Here is a 26954-nt window from a genome sequence, read left to right on the forward strand (position 1 = left end):
AACAGAACTTAGAAAATGGTAATGATGGCATGACTTTTAGATGTCAGAAACTATCCAGATTTGGAAAAGTAAATTTGGAATATTTCAAATTCCTTTCATTACTTTTCTCTCATTGCTCCCATTTTTACCACTTTTAGTTCCTTAAAATATCACAGGATGAAAACTTTTTATATTTTATCCAGACTTAAAGTGTAGAGCTACTTCTATTTTACATATCAATGAAATGTTTTCTTGTCAGAGGAATGCAGAAAATAACAGCATTTCTATTGCAATTAGCTGGAAATGAAAGGGAAGAGACAGCCCTGACTCAATGGTGTGACAACTCAAAGCTATTTGTTCTTAAGAACATAATCAAGTAGACAGGTGATTTTTCTCTTGATTATAGGGCTCTTTAAATATTAAGTACCTCTAATAAACATCCCTTTTCACTGAAAAGTGTTCAATAGTGTATGAGCATTAAACTGTTCTACACTGGCTAAGAAAAGTTTACAATTTAAACCTAAAATTTCTGTTATTTTAAAAGAAGTGCACAAAGACTGTTTATTTTTATCTATTTGACATTGCAGCTTATAAAAAAAGAGTTTCAGAAAAGTCTGTTCAAATATTTGTCATGAAAGAAAAAAGCAAACAATTATAACTACAAACTGGTAGTTTTGGCTTGTCACTCTTTGAACTGAGCAATGGATAGAAATCATTTAGATTCAGGATGTGCTTTTTCTAGTATTCTTTTTAAAATCCTTTTTTTTTTTTTTTTGATGGGAAATTATTCTTATCAGGAAAAGTATTATAGATATGGCAAACAAATTCTATGACAGTTAATGGTCCACACAATGTTAGGAGGCATGGGAATAAAATCATATATTGAATCATTAACCACAAAAATAAAAAGAGCAGTGTTCAAGAAACTGAATCATAGAGATGGACTATTTTAATTTTCTTTCCTATTATTTACCTTAAATGTTACCTAGCTTGTTCAAACAAATGATATTACTGACTTCTGCTTATGAATAAAAAGAAAGGCATTATCACCCTATCCTTAAATTCACTAGAGACTTGGATCCTCATTCATATCATGACCTGATTCAAAATTGCCATCATTATTTTGAAGCCCTCTGAGGCTGTTTCACCACCTGCTTCACAGCTGTTCTACTTTTTTCTGCTCTCTTGCCTATTCCTAATACACAAAGTGTCTTTCTCACTTCACGTAACTGGCTCTCTTCTCTGAAGCTTATTCGATGTGTGACTCTTTCCCAGTACCTTATCGTTGAAGATATTTTCTTCTATTTCAGATAAGTTTTAATATAATATAAACTTGTTTTATACTCTGATTTATGATTTTATTGCAATATTTTAATATAAAAATAAGTCACCAAAGAATAATTCTCTCTACAAACTCTTTGAAGTGTTTTATCCAAATGAATTTTTTTTTAGAATAGGGAATAAGAGTGATTAAGATATCTATTTAATTATTGAACAATAAATCTATCAAGTTGCCTACAGTATATCAGATGCTATGCCAGGAACATTGGCTTAAGAAAGGAACTTTGGCTTAAGAAAATATAGTCTTATTCTTCCTCCTTATAATTTACTAGGAGGATATAAAATCAGCAATAATGGCATAATATTCACTATGGTCCTCCATACCAGGTTTAATGGATCATAGGAGAAGGTGGGTCTTTGCCTGAATACATAAAGTATGTTTCAAAAAAGAGTAAGAGATCTTGGGATGAACTTTATGGTAATTTAGTTCAATTTCTTGTGAAACAAAAAGAACCTTAGGAATACAGTGCTTAAGTGAATTGTTAATTTTTGCCAGGTTATTAGTTATTATTCAGAACTACAATTTATGTATTTATTTTTAATATATTTATAGTTGAGAGGATTACAGATGTTACCCCTTTTTCCTCCCATTGCCCTCATCAATTGGTATCCATGTCCTACCCCAGGACTTCACCACCCTATTATCTATGTCCATGGGTTATGCATAGCCTACCTAATAATAGACAAATATGCAAATTGACCGCACCTTTGCTATGCCAAAGCCACGCCCACCAGCCAAGCCACGCCCACCAACCAATCAGGACAAGTATGCAAATTACCCCAACAAATATGGAGGCTAATTTGCATATCAAGACAGCGTAGAAAGAAGCCAAGAGCTGCAGAAGGGAGCAAAGCTGCAGAGAAGCAAGCAAGCTGGGGGGAGGAGAAGGGAGGAGCAGAGGTGGGGCCAGGGGAGAAGGAAGGAGAGCAGGCAGGCTGGCGGAGAAGGCAGGGCAGGGGACAAGGGAGGAGAGCAGGCGGGGCGGGGTAGAGTGCAGCAGGAAACCCTATTGCAGGATTTTTCCTGCAACGGGAACGCTAGTCTATATATATAAAAGCCTAAGCAACCAGCCAGTAGATATGACTTGCACTGACCACCACGGGGCACACATTCAATGTAGGTGTTTCTGAGTGCAACTTTGCAATGCCCTCTTGCACTCCAGGACCCCTCGGGGAATGTCGAAGAGCCAGTTTTGACCTGATCCACACAGGCCAGGCTGAGGGACCCCACCTGCTGGAGGGACCCTGCTCACTCCGTAGATGCCCTTCGAGCTCTGGTGTCACCCCAGGTGCAGCCAGCCAGGGAGGGGCTGCTGGAGGTTAGTTCCAGGGCATATCTGGCCCATCATGTCCAGTCCTGCCCCACCAGCCACCTTCTAATTAATTTACTTTCAATGTGCACAAATCCATTCACTGGGCCTCTAGTGTGCATATAAATTCTTTGGTTAATCTCTTCCCCCCACCACCCCTTTCCTCTGAGATCGTTAGTCTGTTCCATGTTTCCATGCCTCTGGTTCTATTTTATTCATGAGTTTATTTTGTTCATTAGATTCCTGGTTCATTTATTTTTATTTTTAGATACAATTATTGATAGATATGTATTTATTGCCATTTTAATGTTCATATTTTTGAAAAATTGTTCTTCTTCTTAAAGAAGACCGTTTAACATTTTATGTAATACTAGTTTTGTGGTAATAAGCTTCTTTAGCTTTCTCTTATCTGTAAAATTCTTTATCTGACCTTCAATTCTCTATGAGAGCTTTACTGGGTAGAGTAATTTTGGTTGTAGGTCCTTGCTTTCATCACTTTGAATATTTCTTGCCAATCCCTTCTGGCCTGCAAAGTTTCTATTAAGAAATCAGCTGACAGTCATATCAGAGCTCCCTTGTTTGTAACTAACTGCTTTTTTCTTGCTGCTTGTAAGATCCTTTATCTTTAATATTTGGCATGTTAATTATGATATGTCTTGGTGTGGGTCTCCTCTTGTTTGGGACTGTGTGCACTTTCTGGGATGTATGTCTATTTATTTCACCAGGTAAGGGAAGTTTACTGTCATTTTTTCAAATAGATTGTCAATTTCTTGCTCCCTTTCTTCTCCTTCCGGCATTCCTGATACAAATGTTTGTATGCTTGAAGTTGTCCCTGAGGCTCCTTACACAATCTTCAAATTTTTGTATTCTGTTTTTCTTTTTGTTCATATTCCAAATTCACTGATTTGATTCTTAGTGTCATCTACTGTACTGTTAATTTCCTGTAAATTATTCTTCATTTCATTTAATGTATGCTTCATTTCTGACTGGTCCTTTTTTATGTTGTTCATGTTATCTCTAAGTTCCTTGAAGTAGGCACGAAGTTCTTTAAAGGTCTCATTAAAGTATGTTTCACAAAAGAGTAAAGAGAGATCTTGGGATGAACTTTATGATAATTTAGTTCAATTTCTTGTGAAACAAAAAGAACCTTAGGAATACAGTGCTTAAGTGAATTGTTAATGTTTACCAGGTTGTTATTATTCAGAACGTGAGCATCTCTATAACCATTGTTTTGAACTCTGTATTTGATAGTTTGCTTGCTTCCATTCCATTTCTTTTTCTAGAGATTTCTTCTGTTCTTTCTTCTCTGCATTTTGCCTGCTTTCCAGTGTTTGTTTCTATATAATAGGAAGAGCTGCTCTGTGTCTGGGAACCGGTAGAGTGTCCTTGGTAGTAGGTGTCCTGTAGGGCCCAGTGGCTCAACCTCCCTCGTCGCCTGAGCTGGGCTCTCTAGGTGAGACCTTTGTGGGCTGTGTGTGCTCTTCTGATGTTGCTGAGCCTCGATTGCTGTTGGCACCACTGGGAAGGAATTGACCTCCAGGCCAATTGGCTGTGAGAAACAGATGCAACTACATCAGAAGAGCTGCCATGCAGGAGACATCCCTATGGAGTAGGACTTGCTTCAGTGGGACATTGGTGCTTACTGAGTTTGCCCCTTGAGTGTGTTGCTTGTGGATGTGTTAGGATTGTAATCTGGCGTGGTCTGAAGCTCACCACTGGGTTAACTGGCTCGGGGGCCTCCCAGGAAGTGCAAAGTCAGCTACTGCCTATGCCCTGCCTGGGGCCACCTGCCATGGGCTATAAAGCAATATGCAGAGGACTTTTACTTGTGTTGGGCTTGGAGGTGCCCAGAAGAGGCCCAGCAGTGAACTGAGGGAGACTGCTGCTAGTGCCGAGCCTGTGGCCTCTTATTTAGAGGTATGGGGGACACTGAAGCCAGCTGCTGCTTAAGAGGCTGGAAATGTCTAGAGCTTGAGTAAGGACAGGCTATTCACATGGGAAGACCACTGCAAACAGCTTGGGCAGGGCTGCAAATTGGGTAGGGCAAGGTCTCAGGGAATTACCAGGGCCAGCCAGGGTAAAAGTGTGAGCCAGGCTGATGGAGATTAAGACATGGTACCTACCAATTGTCTCTCTGGTGGGGGAGCTCTCAGCATAGGAACAATAACCTCTGGGAGCACTTTTGTCTGGGAGAAAACTGCCCCCAGCTCCTTGCCTGATGCCAGACAACATATTTCCTCCCAATATGTCCCTGGATCCTTTCAAGCTGCTGTCCCAGCACTGGAGCTCAGAGGACATGCATCTGAGTAAGTCCATGCATTGGCCCTTTAAGAGGAATACCTTCAGCCTCCGTGTCACTCAGCCACAATCCCAGCTGGTTTTTATAGTCCAAAGTTATGGGTGCTTCTCTTCCTGGCACTGGAAGCCTGGGCTGAGGGGTCTGGTGTGGGTCTGGGACCCCTTGCTCCTCACGTAGACTTGTATGGCCAAGATATCCCTCCTGATTAAAAAAATGCCACATGTAGGTGTCGGACCAGCCCGTTCTGCTCCTCATTTCTAAACCTCTGTGGTTTAGTTGTAATTTTGATGTGCCATAACTACAATTTAGATCAAGGATAATACTCTTTTTTTAATTCTTTTTATTGTTGAACATATTACATATGTCCCCTTTTCCCCCCATTGTCATCTCCCAGCCTGCCCCCACACCCCAGCCTGGCCTTCAATCCCCCCATTGGTTATGCTTATATGCATACAAGCTTTTTGGTTGTTCTTTTACTCTCACCCTCCACCCACCCTCCTCGGCCTTCCCTCTGAGTTTTGACAGTCTATTCCATGATTCTGTGTCTCTGGATATATTTTTGTTCATCAGTTTATGTTCATTATATTCCACAAATGAGTGAGATCATGTGGTACTTATCTTTCTCTGGCTGTCTTATTTTGCTTAGCATAATGCTCTCCAGGTCCATCCATGCTGTTGTAAATGGTAGGAATTCCTTCCTTTTTACAGCAGAGTAGTATTCCATTGTGTAGCTGTACCACAATTTTTTAATCCACTCATCTGCTGATGGGCACTTAAGCCGTTCCAATAAAAAAATTGACAAAGGACTTAAATAGACACTTCTCAAAAGTGGACACATAGAAGACCAAGAGGCATATGAAAACATGCTCAAAATCACTAATCATCTGAGAGATGCAAATCAAAACAACAATGAGGTACCACCTGTCAGAATAGCTATCATCAACAAATCAACAAATGACAAATGCTGTCGCAGATGTGGAGAAAAGGGAACCCTCATACACTGTTGGTAGGAATGTAGACTGGTGCAGCCTCTGTGGAAAACAGTTTGGAGTTTCCTCAAAAAATTAAAAATGTAACTCCTATTTGACCCAATAATCCCACTTCTGGGAATATATCCCCCCCCACAAAATAGAAACACCAATCAGAAAGAACATATGCATCCCTATGTTCATAGCACTACAATTTACAAATGGCTAAGATTTGGAAGGATCATAGCTTCAAAATCCTCATAAGTCTTTAGAGAGAGGACAGGATGAAGAATGATAAAAATATATAGCCTTACATTCATTATGTGAGCATAGATACTGGAATGAGATAGAAAGCAAGCAGAATCCAGGAATCTAGGTTATTAGGTTATATATTGGCTAAGAGTTTTGTTTGTTCAATTGGTAAAATTATATAGACAAACATTCTTTGCAAGGGTAAATACATTGTCAACATTTCGGAAACCTATAGAAATTTTCAGATTATACAATGATTCAACCTCTTGCTACTTGAGACTTTACCAAGAACAGGGACTGATAAATATACAGTCATAAAATCAATATAACACTGCTGCAGTTAAATATTTTACCGTTTGTTCTCCCTGCATGATCTACAATAATAATCTGCTTTGTGTTGATATTGACTGCTATGTTGCTGACAATTACCTGAAAGAAAATTTGGGGTGCTTCACTGGGCTGAAAAAAGTTTAGCCACATCAGAAAGCAGGTCTAATTAAGCAAGTTTATTCTATATACTAGAATCCCGGTGCACAAAAATTCGTGCACTGGGGGTGGGGTGGTCCCTCAGCCCGGCCTGCCCCCTTTCACAGTCTGGGAGCCCTCAGGGGATATCCTACTGATGGCTTAGGCCCGCTCCCCATGGTGAATGGGCCTAAGCTGCAGTCCAGCCTCCCTCTCCAGGAGGCAACCAGGCTGATCAGGGAAAGGCCCCACCCCCATCACCCCACTGCTGCTGCCACTGTCAGCTGCTGCGGCTGCCGGCTCTCCTTGGCCCTTGCAGCCGCTGCGGCTTTGTCTGGTAGGACATCTGGAAGACATCTGGTCTATCTGGTCTAATTAGCATATTACCCTCTTATTAGTATAGATATAAAAGGCTAAGTTGACTTGCGCATGTGTGATACATAAAAGCTCTCGCTGGCACCAATCGCATGCGTGTATTTTGATCTATCATTGTTCATCATGAATTTTGTTGACACTTCTATTATAGAGAAAGGGCAAATAGTGATATTAAAACATTTCTTCTAATTAATTTCCTTTCAATGTGCACGAATTCATGCACCAGGCCATTAGTACATATATATTAGGCTCACCTGAGGAAGGAAGAGAGGGAAAGAGAGAGAGAGAGAGAGAAAAAGAGGGGGGGGGGGAGCTGAGAGATGTGAGAGAGATACATTGATCAGTTGTCTCCCCCAGGTGCCCCAACCAGGAATCAAACCCACAACCTAGTTATGTGCTCTGACTAGGAATTGAACCTGCAACCTTCTGGTATGTGGGAAGAGGCTCCAACTAACTGAACAACCCAGCCAGGGCACTCTTCTGATATTTTAAATGAAGAATAGAATGCAATAGCCTATTACAGTGGTCAGCAAACCATGGCTCGAGAGCCACATGCAGCTCTTTGGCCTCTTGAGTGTGGCTCTTCCACAAAATACCACGTGCGGGTGTGCATGTACAGTGCGATTGAAACTTCGTGGTCCATGCGCAGAAGTCAGTTTTCAGCCTGGGCGAGTCTATTTTGAAGAAGTGGCATTAGAACACTCGAGGGGCCAAAGAGCCGCATGTGGCTCGCGAGCCGCGGTTTGCCGACCACTGGCCTATTAAAATCTCTGCATTTAACAAATCAGAGACCTTCTGCGGCCCTCACTAGTGTAGATCCTTTTAAGGTTAGTCAAATGTCTTTAAATCTTTCTCCATAACAAAATGATGATTGATCACCTTCCCTTTGAAAAACAACATAGTTCACAAATCGAGTACTCAGCATCAATATATGGCTTAGTAGTTAAATTATTATAATATATTTTTCTTCTTGTAAAGAAAAAGCAAATGTTAAATCCAAAAAATGATATTTGGCTGGTCAAAAATTTCCCATTTCAAAGGTAATTTGTTCATTCAGGGCTATCAGCTATATGGATTTTTTTCATATACACCTCTAACTTTGACTCAGCAGTCTTGTTTTATAAGATGTTCAACAGATTCTGCCTGGGAGGACAGTGTTTCTAGATTTTTGGTGGGAAGTAGTTTATTTTCTTACTTGCTAAGTATTATTCACAACGTTGAAAGTGACTGTTGATTTATTATTTATTTTCATTAAAGTTTTTATATTCTAATAACTTCTTAATGTTTTCAAAATAGTGGAATTATGTTTTGGGTTGCAGTTTATAAATGGCTTCAGCTTTGTAAAATTCTGATTTGCAACTCCCTGCTTCTTCTTTTGTAAATGATATAAAAATTACACATACAAAATTCTGAGTTTTCCTACAGAATTTTAGAATTCATTAAGCATTCTTTTTAAAAAATATACCTTATTATAGTGTAAATTCAGGCAGTATGGTGACTTAGTGTTTTTTCTAACCCATCTAGAAAGCCATAGAGAAACATACATTTCTTCTCCAATGTTTTCTTTTCTGTTTGGATAATTTCCTTGACAGCCCATAATTCATTATGGCTTTGGAATTTTTCAATGTTTCCTTCCCTGGCAAGTTTCTCTTCACCCTGTGTTTGTGCATGTTGTTATTTTATTTGTCAGTTTAGAGTGCTGTTCTTGAATATCATGTCACTTCTGTTGGGTAGTATTCAGCATTTATCATCCTTTCTGTTAGTCTATAGGCGGTATTCCTTGGAGGCATGTAAAATAACAACAGATCTTGGTTTATATCAACATTTGACAAAGAATCCCTTATCTTGCAAAGCACTTTTGCTCAGAGACAAATAAAATGGATTTATTGAATATTTATTTTGAGTCTATGGGGACTGAAAATAAAATATAAATTCATTGTAAAGCATCAGGCAAAAACAAAACAAAACTGCATTTCCAGTGTGTTTTTAATATAACAAGAAATATATCAGGTGCAATAGAACTGACCTTTCTACATGTGTTAATAATAGTGTTTAAATATTTTTTTTAATTCTGTATTTTTATAAATACAGAAATATATCCAAGCAGTGTAATATTAATGACGGATTAAAAAATAATCTAGAATCAGATTTCTTGTGTAAAAATGACATGGATTTGAATCCTTAAATATATAATGTTCACTTAAATCATGCCCAATATTATTTATACTGTATATTTAATATTATAGCCTTAATATTATTTTAAAATGCAACAACTTAGTTTTAAATCATCCTATAAATTTAAATAATTCAAGTTTTAATTGAAATTAATTTTTCTTCTCTTAGTGTATACTAAATAGTTATATTGTTTCAGCTTTTTACAACCACCAAGTCCTATTACCAGTTCTGCACATGTAGATCAATTAACGTTAATGCAATTGATAAAAATTAACTTTGACTAATTAGATCCCTCGTTGTAATGTTAAAATATTCAATTGTTTCCTTACTCATCAGAGATATAAACTTAGTGTGTGTGTGTGTGTGTGTTGTTCTGAAAACAGGAGATATCTGAGTTTAGAATGCTGATAAGTTGTACAGTCAAAGTTTACTGGACACTTCTTCCTAGATATGCAGGAACTTCAAATTCATTATGTCCAAAACAGGGCTTTACTTTTTACATATCAACAAGGTGTTGACAATTCCAATTTTATTCTTGAAGAACGATATACTCATCTATTCATAAATCCAAACCATAAACTTGTAAATTATTGAAACACCTCCTTCTTAATCATTCTTACCTCTTACCCGTTCTCCTTTATTCAATCAAGCCATCAGACTTCATTACCTACTTTCATTAACTTCTAATATTTTACCACTTCAAATATACCAGTATTAATTTACAATTTTGATTAATAGACAAACTTATTTTCTGACATGCTTCTTAATTTCTTAACAGTGTACTTACATGAGCATACATTTTTAATCTCTCAATCTTCTAAAGGTATTGTCAAATTCAACATTTTCAAAAATATGCTTGTATTCTATCTTTTTTTATATTATGTATTTCATTGTAACAACTTTGAATTTTATTTGCTCTTTTTTTCTAGAATTTAAAGTAAAAACTTAGATCATTTATATTAAGACTTTATTTAAGAATACAAATTTTATTTACTTACTCTTTCAGTTATATTCCATAAATTTAAAAATGTATTTTTAAGGTTTAGACTAAAATACTTTTTATTTTTTTAATGTAAGTGTTATTTAGAAATATATATGTATATTTGTATAATTTTGGTGTCAATAACAAAAAGCCAAGATGTTTTAAAAAATAAAAAATAAAACCCAAAGAGTTGAATGGGCATTTTAAAAAGGTATAAGAATGACATATATAAGTGCTAAAATCATTAGTCATTAGAAAAATACAAATTCAAACAATGTTATACTGCTATGCATCTTTTAGAATTGAAAATACTAACATTACACATAACACCAATTGTTAGTTATTATGTAGAGCAACTACAAATTTCATATATTGTTAGTTAAAATAAATAAATAAATAAATAAATAAATAATAAATAAATAAAATATTCCAAATATTTGGAATTTATCAGAATTTGTTTTTAATTTCTGATAAGCCCAATGTAAGGGATATATTTTATATATTGTGGATATTTTAAATTTATTTGGATATTAGGACCATGTACATATAGACGTAGTCTATATTTTTGTTGTTGCATTTAGTGTTCTATAGAGAGAAGTCAGTTATGTGAAGCCCCTTAATTATCCAAGCTTTCTATGTTCTTACTGGTTTTCTCTCTTTTGTTTGGTGAAGGGTTTTGGAATCTCTAGCTGTAATTGTGGATTTCTCAATTTCTTCTTGCAGTTTAACCTGTTGTTACTTGCATAAATATTTAAAACTAGTGGCCCGTGCACGAAATTCATGCATCGGGGAGGGTTCCCTAAGCCAAGCCTGCACCCTTCTCCAATCAGAGACCCCTTGGCGGATGTCTGACTGCCAGTTTAGGCCTGATCCAAGACCGGCAGTTGGACATCTCTCTTGCTATTTGGGACTGCTGGCTCCTAACCACTCACCTGCCTGCCTGCCTGATCACCACTAAATGCCTCTGCCTGCCTGCCTGATCGCCCCCAACTGCCCTCTCCTGCCGGCCTGATCACCCCTAACTCCCTCTGCCTTGGCCCCCACCACCATGGCTTTGTCCAGAAGGAAGTCGGATATCTGGAAGATGGCTGGTTGACCAAGTCTAATTAGCATATTACTCTTTTAGTAGTATAGAGAGATTATATAAGATTGGATTGCTTAAATGCGGGGGGGGAGCCTTTTTCAGCAGGAGGAGATGTTCTTGGCAGACAAAAATACATAATCCCTATATCTGGACTGATAGCCAGCCATATGCACTATACTGCCAAAGTGGTCATTAAAAAATTGAACCGCTTTCTTACACCTTACACCAAACAGCTGTTGCCCTTAAAACCCCTCCTCAACCCCCTCCTTAGGTTCTGCCTTTGCAGTTCACCCAGATTAGGTTCTTACTGGTCGGTTTCTATGCCAGTCAGTGTCTCTGGGCCTATCTCCAGGCCTGATCAGAGAGGTGGGGCTGATCAGCAGCCACCCCAGGCTGCTGCCAATCGGGATGAACTGCTGATCTTTTGGAGAGAAAGAGAGAGGTGTAGCTGCTGGTGAGGCCCAGAGAGAGAGAGAGGCAAAGGCTGATCAGCAGCTGCCACGGAGGCTGCAGATCAAACCCTTCTTCTCTCTCTGGGCCTCGCCAGCAGCCATGGCAGCTGTTGATCAGCCCCCTCTCTCTCTCTTCTCCAAGAGATCAGCAGTTAAGCCTGCTCACCAGTCCCTGCCCACCCGAGCCTGCTGTGCATGCAGCCTGGTGTTCAGGCATTCCTTCAGTTGTTTTGGATGTTATGGACCCTGGCTCTTTATATAGATAGATTGTTATGTTTTTTTTTTTGATGAATTGATCCCTTTTATCATTATGACAAGATTATCTTTATCCCTGAAAGTGTTATTTGCTCTGAAGTAACCTTGTTCTTATTAGCCTTTCATCTTCTCTTCAATTAATATTGTCATTAAACATTATTTTCTATCCTTTCACTTCTTGACATTTAACTCTTTTTTGTTTTTGTTAATCCTCACCTGAGGATATTTTTCCTTTGGTCTTTGGAGAGTGAAAGGGAGGGGGAGAGACACAGAAAGAAAAACATTGATGTGAGGGAGGCACATGGATTGCAGAATCAAACCCGGGACCCTTCAGTCCATGGGCCAACACTTTCCACTGAGCCAAATGGGCTAGGGCTAACTCTTTTATTTTAATTGTATGGTTTTTTACAGAATAAATTTGGTTCTCATTTTATCAAATAAGTTTAAAAATCTGTCTTTAATTAGAGTCACTTTTCCATTTAAATTTAATAAGACTTTTAATATGGTCACTAGAGGCCTGGAGCACAAAATTGGTGCATGGGGAGGGGTGTCTCTCAGCCCAGCCTGCACCCTCTCCAATCTGGGACCCCTCAAGGGATGTCCAACTGCCCGTTTAGACCCAATCCCACATCCCTTTCACAATCCAGGACTGCTGGCTCCCAACCACTCGCCTGCCTGCCCTTCCTGATTGCCCCTAACAGCTTCTGCCTGCCAGCCTGATCACCCTCTAACCACTCCCCTGCCAGCCCGATTGACGCCTAACTGCTCCCCTGCAGGCCCGATTGCCCCTAACTGCCCTCCCCTGCAGGCCTGGTCACCCACAACTGCCCTCCCCTGCTGGCCTGGTCACCCACAACTGCCCTTCCCTGCTGGCCATCTTGTGGCGAACATCTTGTGTTCACAGGGGGGTGGCCATCTTTGACCACATGGGGGCGGCCATCTTGTGTGTTGGAGTGATGGTCAATTTGCATATTACCTCTTTATTATATAGGGTGGTTGTTTTTGCCCCCTCTATTTTGTCTTTTAATGAATTACATGAGATTTTTAATTTTTATTTCTAATGTTATTGACAAAATTATTTTATTAAGTAAATTAATTTATTAAAATATATAAAATAAATTAATTTATTAAAAGTTATTAATGTATTGTTTCTCATTCGTTGGCTTATTTACTTTAGTCTTTGTTGTATTCTTTTGGTAGTTGCTTTAGGATTTCTAGTGTGAAGTTTTCATGTATTATAGTCTCACTTCAGGTAACATTATGCTATCTTACCTTATAATAGACAAATATGCAAATTGACCGCACCTTCGCTACGCCCAAGCCACGCCCACCAACCAAGCCACGCCCATCAACCACGCCCACCAGGAAACCGTTGCAGGGACGCTGGGGCCGGTGGCTTTCCGGGCCTTGGGCGCCAGCCGGGTGCCTGCTCCGATCGCAGGGACCCGGCTGGGGTGCGGTGCGGCGGAGCCCAAGGACCGGAAAGCCGCCCGGGGCTTTCCGGGCCTTGGGCGCCAGCCGGGTGCCTGCGATCGGAGCAGGGACCCGGCTGGGGTGCGGTGCGGGGGAGCCCAAGGACCGGAAAGCCGCCCGGGGCTTTCCGGGCCTTGGGCGCCAGCCGGGTGCCTGCGATCGAAGCAGGGACCCGGCTGGGGTGCAGCGGAGCCCAAGGGCTTTCCGGGCCTTGGGCGCCAGCTAGGTGCCTGCTCCGATCGCAGGGACCCAGCTGGGGTGCAGTGCCGCGGAGCCCAAGGTCCAGAAAGCCTTGGGCGCCAGCCGGGTGCCTGCTCCGATGGCAGGAGCAAGCCAACCTGGGGGTCTGCTCCTGCAATCGGGTCGCAGGGACGCTGGGTTCAGCCGAGCCCAAGGCCACCGCCCAGGGCCAAGCCGGGACCCTGAAAGAAGGTAGAAGGCAGTGGCCACAGCCAAGGCCTGGGTCCCCGGTGCCGGCAGAAAACTGGTGCAGGCAGCCAGGTGAATGAAGGTCTATTGCACGAATCTTCGTGCAAACGGGCTACTAGTTTTATATAACATAAAAATTCTGCAGTGGTATACTTCATTCCCTGTAGATGTTATATGTATTAATAACACTAGACATTCAATACTTTTTTCTATATAAACGAAGGCATCCCATCCTCAGTGGTATCATCCTTTCAGACTTCCATGATATCCTCTGTTGGGGTTCTCTTCCATACAGTTGAGGATCCTTTCCATAGATTACCATGTATAATGAGGCTGAATTAGAGACATTGTGTTTGGCGGTCAGTAGACCACTTCAGAACACTTCCTTGCTGTTGAGCTCCTGGGGTTCTGGGTGGCCAGGAGCATTGTCCAATATGAACTTTAAAGGGCAGTTTCTTATCGGCAAGATACATCCTGACTTCAGGAACAAAGCATCCATAGAACCAATCCAGAAATAAAGCTTCTCATTGTCCAGGCCTTCTTGGTTTACAACCAAAAGCCTGGCAGCTGTTGTTTATCTTTTCCCTTCTGGACTCGGGAGTTAGCAGTTTTAGAGATGAAGCCATCCCTGGTCATGAACCCGATTGCATTTGCACAAAGCAGTAGAGTTAGCCTCTCCCTCTTGCCTTAAATCCTGGTGTTTACTTCTCTGCCTTACTAATAAATGTCTTTGTGGCTTTTTTTTTTTCTTTTTTTCTTTTTCCCTAGCAAAGGGCACTTCTGTCTGCATTGAAAACCTGTTCGGGCAAATAACTTTTTTCCTCAATGATTTCCTCATTGGTTTTCTGGTAACTTGTCTATGGCCTGTTGGTTGGCAGGAACTGCTTTTCCCGTTATCTCGACATTTTCTAAAACCAAACCTCTTTCTAAAATTATCAAACCACCCTTTGCTGGCATTATATTTTCCAGCTACATATCCTTCACTTTCCTTTAGCTTTAAGTTATCATATAATGAATTTGCTTTTCCTCGAATGATATTAGAGTCTATAGTTATGTTTTCTCATAGCAACCCTGTACCCACATAAAAGCTGCAGTTTCAGTCCAAGAAAATAGGTATTTTGCCAAAAGTGCAAGGTTATTGTGAAGTACCTGCACGATGACTTAACAAATTTCCTCTCTTTATACAATGATCTTTACGATAGACTTATTATCTCGAAATGGTGGGCAAACCTCAATCTATGGTACATATCAAGCAATTCAATTTTTTCTTGTAATGTCATGGCTTTTTTTCCATTTCTTGGGAGCACTTCTAGCAGCATTAGTGGCACTTTGTGTGGGTCCCATGGTGTTATTTAAGGTTTATGGTATTGCACTAAACATGATGAAAAATACATGAGAACCGTGAGAAACCACTTTTAACTGTGGTATGCAATTTACTGAGGAGACAACTGCTCATGCAGAGATGATTAGCATCACACAGCTTTTTAAGCAGATATTTGCAACACTTGAGCTCACCACAATAGCAACAGGAGGTGGCTATGGAATTATGACAGTAGTATAGTGTGCACTACAGTTAATTTTGTGCAGTTATGATTTAATACTGCATTTTTACGTGTGTTTACGTTTCTCTCCACTGCACATGGCGCCATGTACATTCTATAAGTGTGTGTATACGCTTTGATAAATGTTATCTATTTATTGTAGATTTGTGTATATTTTATGTAAATGATAAGATATAGTATCTATATATATATTTTATGCATTCATGACATACTTTATTCTTTTTTGTTTTGTTTTGTTATTTCCAGGCTACATGGTTCATCTGAGGTGTTGTTGTTTTTTCAAATTGTTACAAATCTCCAAAAATTTTTCCAATAAATTTATTGAAAAAAGTCCACATATAAGTGGACCCATGCAGTTGACACCCATGTTAATGAAGGTCTACTGTACAGTAAACCCTCTATTTTGGGGGACCTTGATTTAACAAACTTCAGATTTAATGCTCCATATGTCATATGTGAAAAATAACACCCTGTTAATTTTAGAATGCTTTTATCCAAGATTTGCATATAATTGAATTAATGGGTTATTTTTTTGCTATTAATTCACTGTTATTACAAATTTTAGCAAACAGACCATATTTTGGAAAAAAAACACTGTAGTAAATTTCCAACATAAATATTACATATCTACAACCACAGTTCACATCTTTAAATTCAAGAGTCACCGTTCATCAATAAGGTTCAGTGAATAATTAGCACGTGATCATATGGCATCCAGAAAATTAATTGGTTCTGTTGTTGCCTGTCATGACTTTCTGTAGCAGTTTTAACATGTGCTACTAATGTTCTGATGTGCACTAAGCCACAACCTAGCCATGTGCATTTGTTTACTCATGGTGACTGGTGAATTCAGGCATGTACTAGACTTATTCAGCATACATTTAAAATTACTGTAATATATATAAAAACTTTTTTGTTAATTTTAACTTTTCATATATACTAATTTTAATTACACAAACATGTCTACAGAAGTAAAAACAGGTAAACTAATATGTCAATATTTTAACATAGAAAACCTTTATTATATAAAGAATTTTCGGCTTTAATGGACACCCCTTCACCCGAATTAGACTGTTATATCGAGAATTTACTATATTTGCAGATTTTTGTCCTATTTTGAAAATCCTCACCTCATTAGCCAACTTCAACTATTCCTATTTGCTTTTAAAAACTGAGTTTAGGCTTCAGGTTTTTTTGGAAACTTTTCCAGGTTGTCCCATCTACTCTCTTTTTTGGGAGCGCTCGCATAGTCTCAATGATAGCATATTTCAGCACAGTTAAAACTGTTGTATTTGCTGATCTACTTGTCCATCTACACTCTTTTTGAGCATTTTCTTTAGTATCTAATAAATAAGGGTTGAACAATAAATGAAATAGTATAAATAAGCATCTTAACACTCATATTGTCTTATATCCAAAATTATTGCTGAGAATTTTAAATTTACCTTTGGGAAACTTTGTTAAGTAACATACTAGCAAAGGGAATGCTTATTTGCCCATTAATTTTAGTCTACAGGGAGGTGAAAATGCTCAGGCCACTGTATAGCATTGTTATTCTCTGTCCTTTAATGGAAATCAGGGTCCCTCCGTAACCCAAGGAATTGCATTTAAATACTCGGTGTTCAACCTTATACATTTTCAGAAATATTACACAGTATTTCCTTTACATTTACTAAAAAAATTGTTTAAAAAGAAAGCAAACAAATAAAATTACTATTAAGATAATATTTAAGAAAAAATCCTTAATGATCTTTGCAAATGCAGAAAATAATCCAAATACTGTGTTGGAATGGTTTTAATCTTCTCATTGTAGGAGAGAAAATTATTTTCACCCTCAATATATTCCCCCATCTTCTCTTTCATTACTTTGCATGTTTTTCTTTTTTCACACCTGTGGTCATGACGCCATAACAGCATCACAACCACAGGCCTTTTTTTTTTTTTTTTAACATTTTTTATTGATTTTTTACAGAGAGGATGGGAGAGGGAGAGTTAGAAACATCGATGAGAGAGAAACATTGATCAGCTGCCTCCTGCACACCCACTACTTGGGGATGTGCTGGCAACCAAGGTACATGCCCTTGACCAGAATTGAACCTGAGACCCTTCAGTCCGCAGGCCAACACTCTATCCACTGAGCTAAACCTGTTATGGCAACTTTGCATTTTTTCTGATATTTTTTTCTCTTTTCAAATTCTTTTCTCAAATAATGTCCTTCCATAACTGGTGAAGTAACACAGATAAGGAACTCTACTCAGTTAGGACAAACCCAGAAGCATTTATCTTCTCACCATCATTTTTCCATTATTGTCCCTTGTTTATTTGAAAATTAAAATGTTAACTAGAGTGATGCCAGGGTAAATATCAGAGCCTGCTGATTTTAAAAGCTGATTTTAGGTTTTAGGCCTTAAGCAAGCAGAGCAAAGGAATATTCAAGGCATGTTTCAGCTGAGTTAACTAAGGAGTTGACTACAAAGGGGTTGGCAGCCAAGTTTTTCCCTAGAAATGAAGTGTTGCATATGTCTGCAGTGTCTTCTGTACACTTATCCACCAATAGTGACAGGGATGGTATAGCCACAGCATACAGCTAGCTGGCACGTCAGAGATTGAAGAAACTGGTCAAATCTTCTCTTGGGAAATGTCTGACATCTGGTGTAGTTTGGCAGACTTAGGTGAGGATCTGTGAGGCTGACTCACTCAGGAACTTTAAAAATCAAAACTAGCTGCTAACTATATGTCAGGAGATTAAAGTAACACCTGGGCAGTACAAAGAGCAAGGGGGCTTTTGGATAAGTGAGGTACCTAATGCTGAACATTTCTAAATGTTTAAGAAATTTATTTATTTTTTCCAAAATAGGCATGAAAAGTTTAGCAGATCCTTGTTTCATATAAGTGGGCCACTTGTCATTGAATTAGCATACATTAGAAATGTTTCTCTCTTAGGCACATTTTAATATTTGAATTGTTTCTTATTTTTTAATATAGTATACCAGATACACTAACATTTATCAGGACTTCTATATTATAGGTGGTGCCCTATTACTTAAAATTTTAGAATATAGGAGAGTCAAGATATTATTTTTCTTATAATTTAGGTCTTAAGCTAGCAAAGTAAACACAATTCTATTAGCTTAGAGATTGACCTAAGTAGTGCACCAGAGTGGAAATTTAACCTAGAATTGTGTGGACCACGTGTCACGCGGCTTAGGGTTCAGGATCTGGAGAAGGGCTGCAAGCAAGTGACAGAGACTAGACAAGAAATAATGATTTGGAAATAATGGGGAGTCAGGCAGAGAGTCCAACACAAGGGGAAGGACTTCACTGGTGCCCAGGCCTTGCCAACCTTTTATTCAATTTTGGATACACATATTGCCCTTAGGCAGGCAATTCTGGTAACAGACAGACTATCTTAAAGGTCAGTAAATATTAGTAAAGATTTACTTTGAGACCATTTGATCAGGAAATTGCTTGTGCCACCATGGTCTCGAATAAACAATCGGTGCATAGCTCTGGCCCTTGCCGGAGCTGAAGGTTCACCAGCATTCCAAGCTCCTTGTTTACACTTTTCTGATAGTGAAGACAATGGGTAGCTTCCAACATAGAATATATAAACCAGTTTCCACAAAATAACCAGGGACCAAGTCATAATAGCAACAAGATATTGCATAAACAAAACATATGCAAATTTTGTCCTTTCCAAGTAGTAGAAACTGTACCATTACCCTTCTTAGAATGTAATTGGATTGGAGAAAATAACAGATGCTTTCTCCTTTCTGCCTTTGGATATTTCATGGGAGCACATGATATTTGTTATTACCTAAGTCATCTTACAAATGTGAATGGAGATGATGGAACAGCTAAGATATGAGAGCACCAGATACTTGATCATTGTATCATTGAATCAAACTCAGAAGCTCCCCAGATCTTAGTATCTGAATAAATAAATGACTTCATTGTTTCATCCACTGTTAAGTTCCTTTGTCTTCCTTCCAGTAAAAATCATATTTATACATCTAGGAAAGAAGGTGTTTCAAAAAAGAGAGTGTTCTGACATATTAAATAATATAGAGGTCTTTTACGTTGCCAATTGAGACATAAAAGCTGTTTAGAGAGAGGATCATACCAGAGAAGGCATTGCATTAGAGCGCTCACTACATGTGAATGCTGAGCTGGCAAGATAGGCCTAAACCCAAGACATGCCATGTCTTGTTGCTATTAAGCCTGGTCCCTGGTTATGCTAGAGAAGGAGGCCATGCTTTCCTAATCTTGTGATTATAAGTCCCACAACCCAATCTTTGTGATTCTTCTCCTAGAGTTTATGTCACTCTTTTTTAGATTTCTGTTAATTACCATAAAGGAATGGATGGCGAAAAGGTGGCTCACACACCTCCTACTGATCCTCTTTTAAGAACGTAATGTTGTTTTTGAATGTATTTTTCGGCTGTTGCCAGTGATCTTTCTAAACTGCTAGATATTTTTATGTTCTTTATTTTTGTGATGGTTGATTAAAGAACTATGAGTTTTTAATCAGAAAAATGCAAATGAAATACTTGTATAATGAAAACAAAATATTCACTAGGAAACTGAGCAACCAATAGGAGCAGAAAATTCAAAACAAAGGCTACACCTAGAGATTGCAAACCTTCAGATAGAAAAAGCCCATGTAAGTAACACAAGTGAGCTTAGAACAGTGGCTGGCTTATGGCAGGTGCTAAGTAAGGAACTGTAAGTGAATAATGAATCAAATACAAACCAACAACTTGGGGCAATTTTGTCTATAAGTCTGCCAATAATTCTAATAGCATTATGTGTTCATCTTTATTTGGAAACAAAATTACAATATTTATTATGAATTTTAATTTATATACTTCTTTCAATAATCACATTTCTACTATTTGGAAGACATAATGCTAAATATAAAGATAAATTATCCCATATCATAGACCTTATTTTATTAATTGTGCAACAAAAATTTAATGATTAAAAATAATTAAATAAGAATTTATAAAAGTTGGAATTTAAACAAAAAGTCCTCAATAACATTTCAATTATGTTTTCATTATTATGTAGACACTTAAATGTAATAAGATGAATTAAAAGAAAAGACTGCAATTATATTGTTCATCAATTTTTTATTCATATTACAGAAACAGACTGAAGATACTTCACACTGAAGAGTACCTCTACTTTGGTTTTATGTATAAGTAGACAAATACTCTTTGTGGCATTGTTTGGAGATGATGTTTAGTAAAGTTGAGTCAAAGATAGAATTGTCAAGGAAAGAAGAATATTTAAGTAACGTATTCTATCCTAAGTACATTATTTTTAAAAAATTAGAGAATTTGACCATTAAACATTTTGTTGTTTCTTTGTTAAAAATAGTTGTGTGTTGAACTATTTTTGAGCAAGAAGAACATAAAATGTATAAAAGACCTTAGTTTTTAAAAATGTGAATTTTCTGTAGCATGAAAATGACAATGCTGATTATGAACCACAGAAAATATTTTTTTTCAAACAATAGCAATGAAACAATTGGTAGGTTATTTGGCAAAACATATCATATAAATTTGCATATAAGAGTATATCATTAAATGCATTCCAGTTTATACATATATAAAGTTTATATATAAAATATAATAAAAGTAATAATCAAGTTACTAATATATAAATAACTAATAACAATTCTTGAGTAAATACTTGTAATAGTTAAACTAATTTCCTTCCTTTCTCTGAGTCTCTGTTTTTTTCTTTCAATTTGATATTTCATGATTTTAGTAATATGAAATACATCCATGATTTTTAAAAAATCAGAAAACTAATTTTAAAGTGTTCTTGGTGATTGCTTTAATCACTTTATTTCATTTGAATAATTTTGTTTATTATGAAACATTAATAATTTCTTAACAAAATTTTAATTTATTAAACAGTCACCTTATGTGTAATCCTCAGTAAATTTATAAACTCTCTGTGCCTTGTTTCCCAAGTTTTTAACTTTCATGTTAAATACACATTGCATCTTTTTGTTTTTGTTCACCAGGATAAGAAATTATTGTATGGTAGTAGGTGTGTAGTGCCTGTCTCTATATATTTATTGTCAGAAATAAATGCTATAAAGAGCTAACACTATGCTTGCCTTATCTTAAAACCCTAGGTAATTACTAGCACTCAGTGTAGCTAATGGGATTAAATGAGATAGCAGATATAAAACACCATGTAAAATTAATAGCACAAGATGAAATAGTAGTTTTATTATTATTATCATTATTAAGAAGGATTTAAAAATCAGAAATATAATAATGTGGTGCTAGGTTGTATTTTAATCTCTATTTACTACACGTACAGAAACATGTAAATAACACTTTTTATACCCTTAAAAATGTTTGGCATTTTCATTGTTAATGTTTAGAGGGAAATAAGGTAATTCTGACCTACCGATAGCTCATGTACATAATGTCACAAAAGATTTTAGGCCCCGCCAGCCAGTGTCATTGGTGGTCAAGATTAGTCTTGGAATTGTCACAGTCACACCTACTTTAACATATAAACATAGAAAGTCTTCATATTGAGCAAAACGTTTAAGTATAGAACTGGAACAAATAAGAGAGATTCCTGCTCTAAGCCCAAGTTTTGCAGCCTGAGATAATTAAATGGCTTGCCAAAGTCAAAGAGAACATTTGTGAGATAAGAAGGAAGTCAATATTGCAGTCAATAATGAAAAAAAAAAAAACATGTATATTTTAGCTTAAAATTTCTAGACATATGGTGAACCTCAGAAAAATTTGAGAGATGAGATGGAGCAACTGGAATAAAAGTCTTTGTCAAAAATATCTGAATTTCAGGATGGGGTTCAATGGGAGCATATGAAAAAATAAAAGTGATGCAGTTGTAATTATCTGGTGAGAATTTTAGGATTTATTTAATTTAAATACTAAGTAGAATTCAGTATTTGCATAATTGACCTTTATTCAATTATGCTGTTTTTAATATTTTATTTGCTAAACATATTTTTCATTCTTTAGAAGTCACTGAGTTTACAATTCACCAAAAAGTCTAAAAATTAATGAGCTATAATTTTTTATGTCACTTACTGAGATGTTTAAAAATTGAAGTTAATCCTGTGTGGAGAACTTTAATATTTCCTACTTCCAGTCATATGAGAACATTAAAAGAACAAACACGTATTCAGTGCTAACATGTGCCAAACAGTGGGTTAAACATATTAAAGCCTTGTCTCATTTAGTCATCTACAGTCTTACAAGTTTAGTATTAGTGTGTTTGCTTACCTATAAACAATTAGGTAAATAACAACCCCCAAATCATACAGCTACCACTGGGATGTACAGATGAGTCTAAGTATTTTTCTGACACTTAACATTGTCATTATACTGCCCTCATTGTGGTATTTGTAAATGTATGGGCAATTATATGCATTTTCTCTAATAAAATCCTATCTAATAATAGACAAATATGCAAATTGACCGCACCTTCGCTACGCCCAAGCCACGCCCACCAACCAAGCCACACCCACCAGCCAATCAGGACGAGTATGCAAATTACCCCAACAAAGATGGCGGCTAATTTGCATATCAAGACAGCATAGAAAGAAGCCAAGAGCTGCAGAAGGGAGCAAAGCTGCGGAGAAGCAAGCAAGCCAGGGGGAGGAGAAGGGAGGAGCGGAGGTGGGGCCAGGGGAGAAGGAAGTTGAGCAGGCGGGGCCGGGGAAGAAGGGAGGAGTGGAGGCAGGGCCGGGGTAGAAGGGAGGAGCGGAGGCGGGGCTGGGGGAGAAGGAAGGAGAGCGGGCGGGCTGGCGGAAAAGGCAAGGCGGGGGAGAAGGGAGGAGCGAAGGCGGGGCCAGGGGAGAAGGAAGGAGAGCGGGCGGGCTGGCGGAGAAGGCAAGGCGGGGGAGAAGGGAGGAGTGAAGGCGGGGCCAGGGGAGGAGGAAGGAGAGCGGGCTGGCGGGGCCGGGGGAGAAAAGCAGGAGGGCTGGCAGAGAACTCAGGGTGGAGGACAAGGGAGGAAAGCAGGCAGGGCGGGGTAGAGTGCAGCAGGAAACCCTATTGCAGGATTTTTCCTGCAATGGGAACGCTAGTATTGAATATAAATTCAGGACTTTAAATTACAGTGCCCTTACGGGATCACATCTCCCTAACTGAGGATTAGGAGTTATATTTACTGACCATGGTTGAAGATATTTGATCCCAAGAGGAGCAAAATTTGTAAATGTCCAGATGCAGATCATAGCCACCATTGGTTTTGTTCCTTGAGGTGGGCTAGAATTCTATTGGAGTCATGTGATATTATCAATTAGGTCATGCAACAGAAAAATATAACACAAAAAGAACCTGCTGTTGTTGTTTTTTTAATTCCATTTTACAGAAATCCAATACAAATAAGAGTGTAGTTAAAAAAAAACAACAAAGTCAGAATGGAAATATAGGGTGTCCCCCCAAATTTATAATAATTATAAAGGCAGTGTTTATTAAAATACTTTTCATTTTCAAATTTGAGCTATCAGTTATTAAAGTGTGTATACAATTTTGGACACCCTATATTTCTTCTTTTTTACCTTCCTTTCTCCAATAAAGAATATGTATGATATTGTGGCTTCCAGTCTAATCATTACTTCTTTCCTTGAGACATTTTCTTATTGCCTCTTTAGATACTTTCACACTTCAAAACTAAGGAAATTCCATAAGGAAATTTAAGAAAAAATCATATTTCTATAATATATACTTATTTGTATGTCATAAATTTTGTATTGTTTAGGAGGTAGATTATAAACTTAAATATTCTATACACTTCTCATCTCAAATGCTTATATTCCTAAACTCACACTAGCAATTAGTATAATTAACATGAAAAAAATATGTTCACAAAACAAATGCATTATTGATTATACATTGAGTTCCTTTGATTTCTTAATTAGGAAAGATTTTTTTCCAAGATATTCATGAAATTAATCAAGTCCTTCAACATTGCCAGATGGGTAAAACTTTTTCTGTATATTTGTTTTGTCTTCATTGGAAGCTTGTTTGTAAATGTTTATACATCATGAAGAGATGAGCTACAATGTTTCTTTGTTGACTTAGGTCAAAATTTATAAATGATTCTTCTAGGCAGGAGAGGACAAGGAGAAATTCTGAGTAAGAGTCATTTGAAGATTAGCTTGCCCACCTCTGTTGCCTTAGGAAAGTTGCGCGTTGGGAGCCATCCTCCTGAAGCATTACCTGCCCCTCATCTCCCTTCTGGTCACAAGTTATGCCAATTGGCAGAATTCAATAAACATAACTTGCATTTCCTCTGCATTCTAGAGGTCATGGTAAGGCAAAACAAAGTTATTAAACTCATTTTCAACCTTAAAGGCATAAAGTATTTTCAGATATTACTGTCTACATTGGCCTCTTTCAATTCAAGTTTATCTCAAAGCAACAAGTGTCCAAAGGTTACTAAATAGCGTTCAGTAATTTTAGCAAATGTTTGACATTTTAAAAGTTATGCTTTGCTAAACTATAACGACATGTTTTAATAGTACATTCTAGAACTGCAAATTATAAGGTATGTGGGATTCTAACATAAATCATGCTGATTTTTTAAGAAATGGAAATGTGTTTCTGGGAAAATATATACATGGAATGAAGCATATTTAAAAATACTCCCATATAAATTAAATATTTGATCTGTCAATGTTATGCTAAATGTTCTGTAGTAGACAACTTAGCAAAATACAGCCTGTTGATTTTTAAAAAAACTTGTCTTAAATAAGGTGGTAGATTGTCAACTATCTCAGTGTGGGGATAACTTGGCAAAATTTTAGCAATCTATAAACTTGTATCTACTACAGAGTTGATCCGGTTAACATCAGCTAGCACATCTCTCTAATCTAAGAAATGACTGTGCCATAGGATTCACATCCATAAGTCTTGTTAGGTGTAGAAGGGGTTAAGAATAACAAGACTAAATCAACTGGTGGAGTTGAAATAAGAGGGCTTCGAGTTACATTCGTGGATATATAGTCTAAAAGAAATAGTCCTAAGAAATTTAAAATGGGTAATGCTTTGACCCATGGCTCACTGATTTGAAACTTAAAAATGATGTTTTTTTTTTTGTTTGTTTGTTTTTACTGTCTGTGACTGAGACAAATAACTTCATCTTGAAAATATATTATTTTTTAAAAAACTATACAGATTCATTTACTAATATAACACAGAGCAGAGTTCTGGGAAATCAAAACATTGTTTTTTTCCATGACCCCTAAATTGGTCAAATTGTGAAAATAATTCAAACCGCCAGGATCATGAGACATGGTGGATATTAGGGAATAGTAATCCAATAATTTCCATTGATAAATGTAGACCATAATATTCCTTTTGACTAGCTAACTCAATCTATGCTTACATAGATTTTGTGTGAAGTAATAATTAAGTAAAATTATGGAGAAGTGACAGAAGCTTAGCAGCTATAAAACACATCCTATGGTCCACCCAGCCAGGGAACCAAGTGAGAAGCCCTGCCCCACAGTTGCGCCTCGACTCTGGTCCTTCATGGGGCCTGAACAATGATCCTGAGAAGCCACAGAGCCCAACCTACAAACCTACTCAGCAGCAAACCTCATCCCACGACCCTGCCTGATGGCTGAACACAGCCTTTGGACCCACGTGATTAGGGACCCCAGAGAGCCACCCAGTTCAAATGTGGAGCACAGTCTTCAGTCCTATACATTTGTGGGGTAAATCTAGACGCCATTCCCTATCACAGAACCCTACCAATGACCACACCCAACAGCCAAGGATAGTCAATGGCTGACCCAATCACAAAGCCCAGCCTACAGCCCCTCCCAACCTCAGGACATAGCATGTAACCTTACGAGGTCTCTGAGCAAGACCTGAAGTCTTGTCCCACTATGAATTCTGACTTGTAGCCCCATCTGGACAGAGTCCAGCCAGTAGCACCATCCAGTTGGGGAGCATAGCCTGAGACCCCACCAAACCAGGCGCAATTGCAATCATAGCCTGTAGGCCTACCCAATGGCAGATTCCAACCAGTGGCACCTCCCTGTCAGGGAAAACAGACTGTGGCTTTTCCTGACCAGAAGTGATTTCAGAGCCCAGCTAATGGCGCCACCTGACCACAGAACACAGCCAGCAGCCCCACCTAACTGTGGAGCCCAGGCAGTGCTCCAACTTTAGAGTGCAAGTCATAGTCTCCTCTAACTAGAGACACCAATGGCAAGCCCCACCTGCTCAGACACTACTGACCTATCCAGTACCCAAGAGGAGCTGACTGGTGAAGGTCTTTCCTGCCAAAGTGAACCTATCATATCTAAAAGAGGAAACTGCTAACTTAATGCATAGACGACAATACAAGATACACGGGCCATGAAGAATCAGGTAAAAGAGGAGCTGCTGTGCAGGAGTCAACACTAAGAAGTAGGACTTGCTTCAATGCGACTTTGATGCCCACCTAGTCTGCTCCTTGAATTTGTCTCTCATGGAGGTGGTAGGGTTGTAATCTGGCATGGTCTGAAGCTGTCCACTATGTCCACCAACTCTGGAG

Source organism: Eptesicus fuscus, chromosome 8, assembly GCF_027574615.1.
Source record: "Eptesicus fuscus isolate TK198812 chromosome 8, DD_ASM_mEF_20220401, whole genome shotgun sequence".
In the NCBI taxonomy this organism is placed as follows: Eukaryota; Metazoa; Chordata; class Mammalia; order Chiroptera; family Vespertilionidae; genus Eptesicus; species Eptesicus fuscus.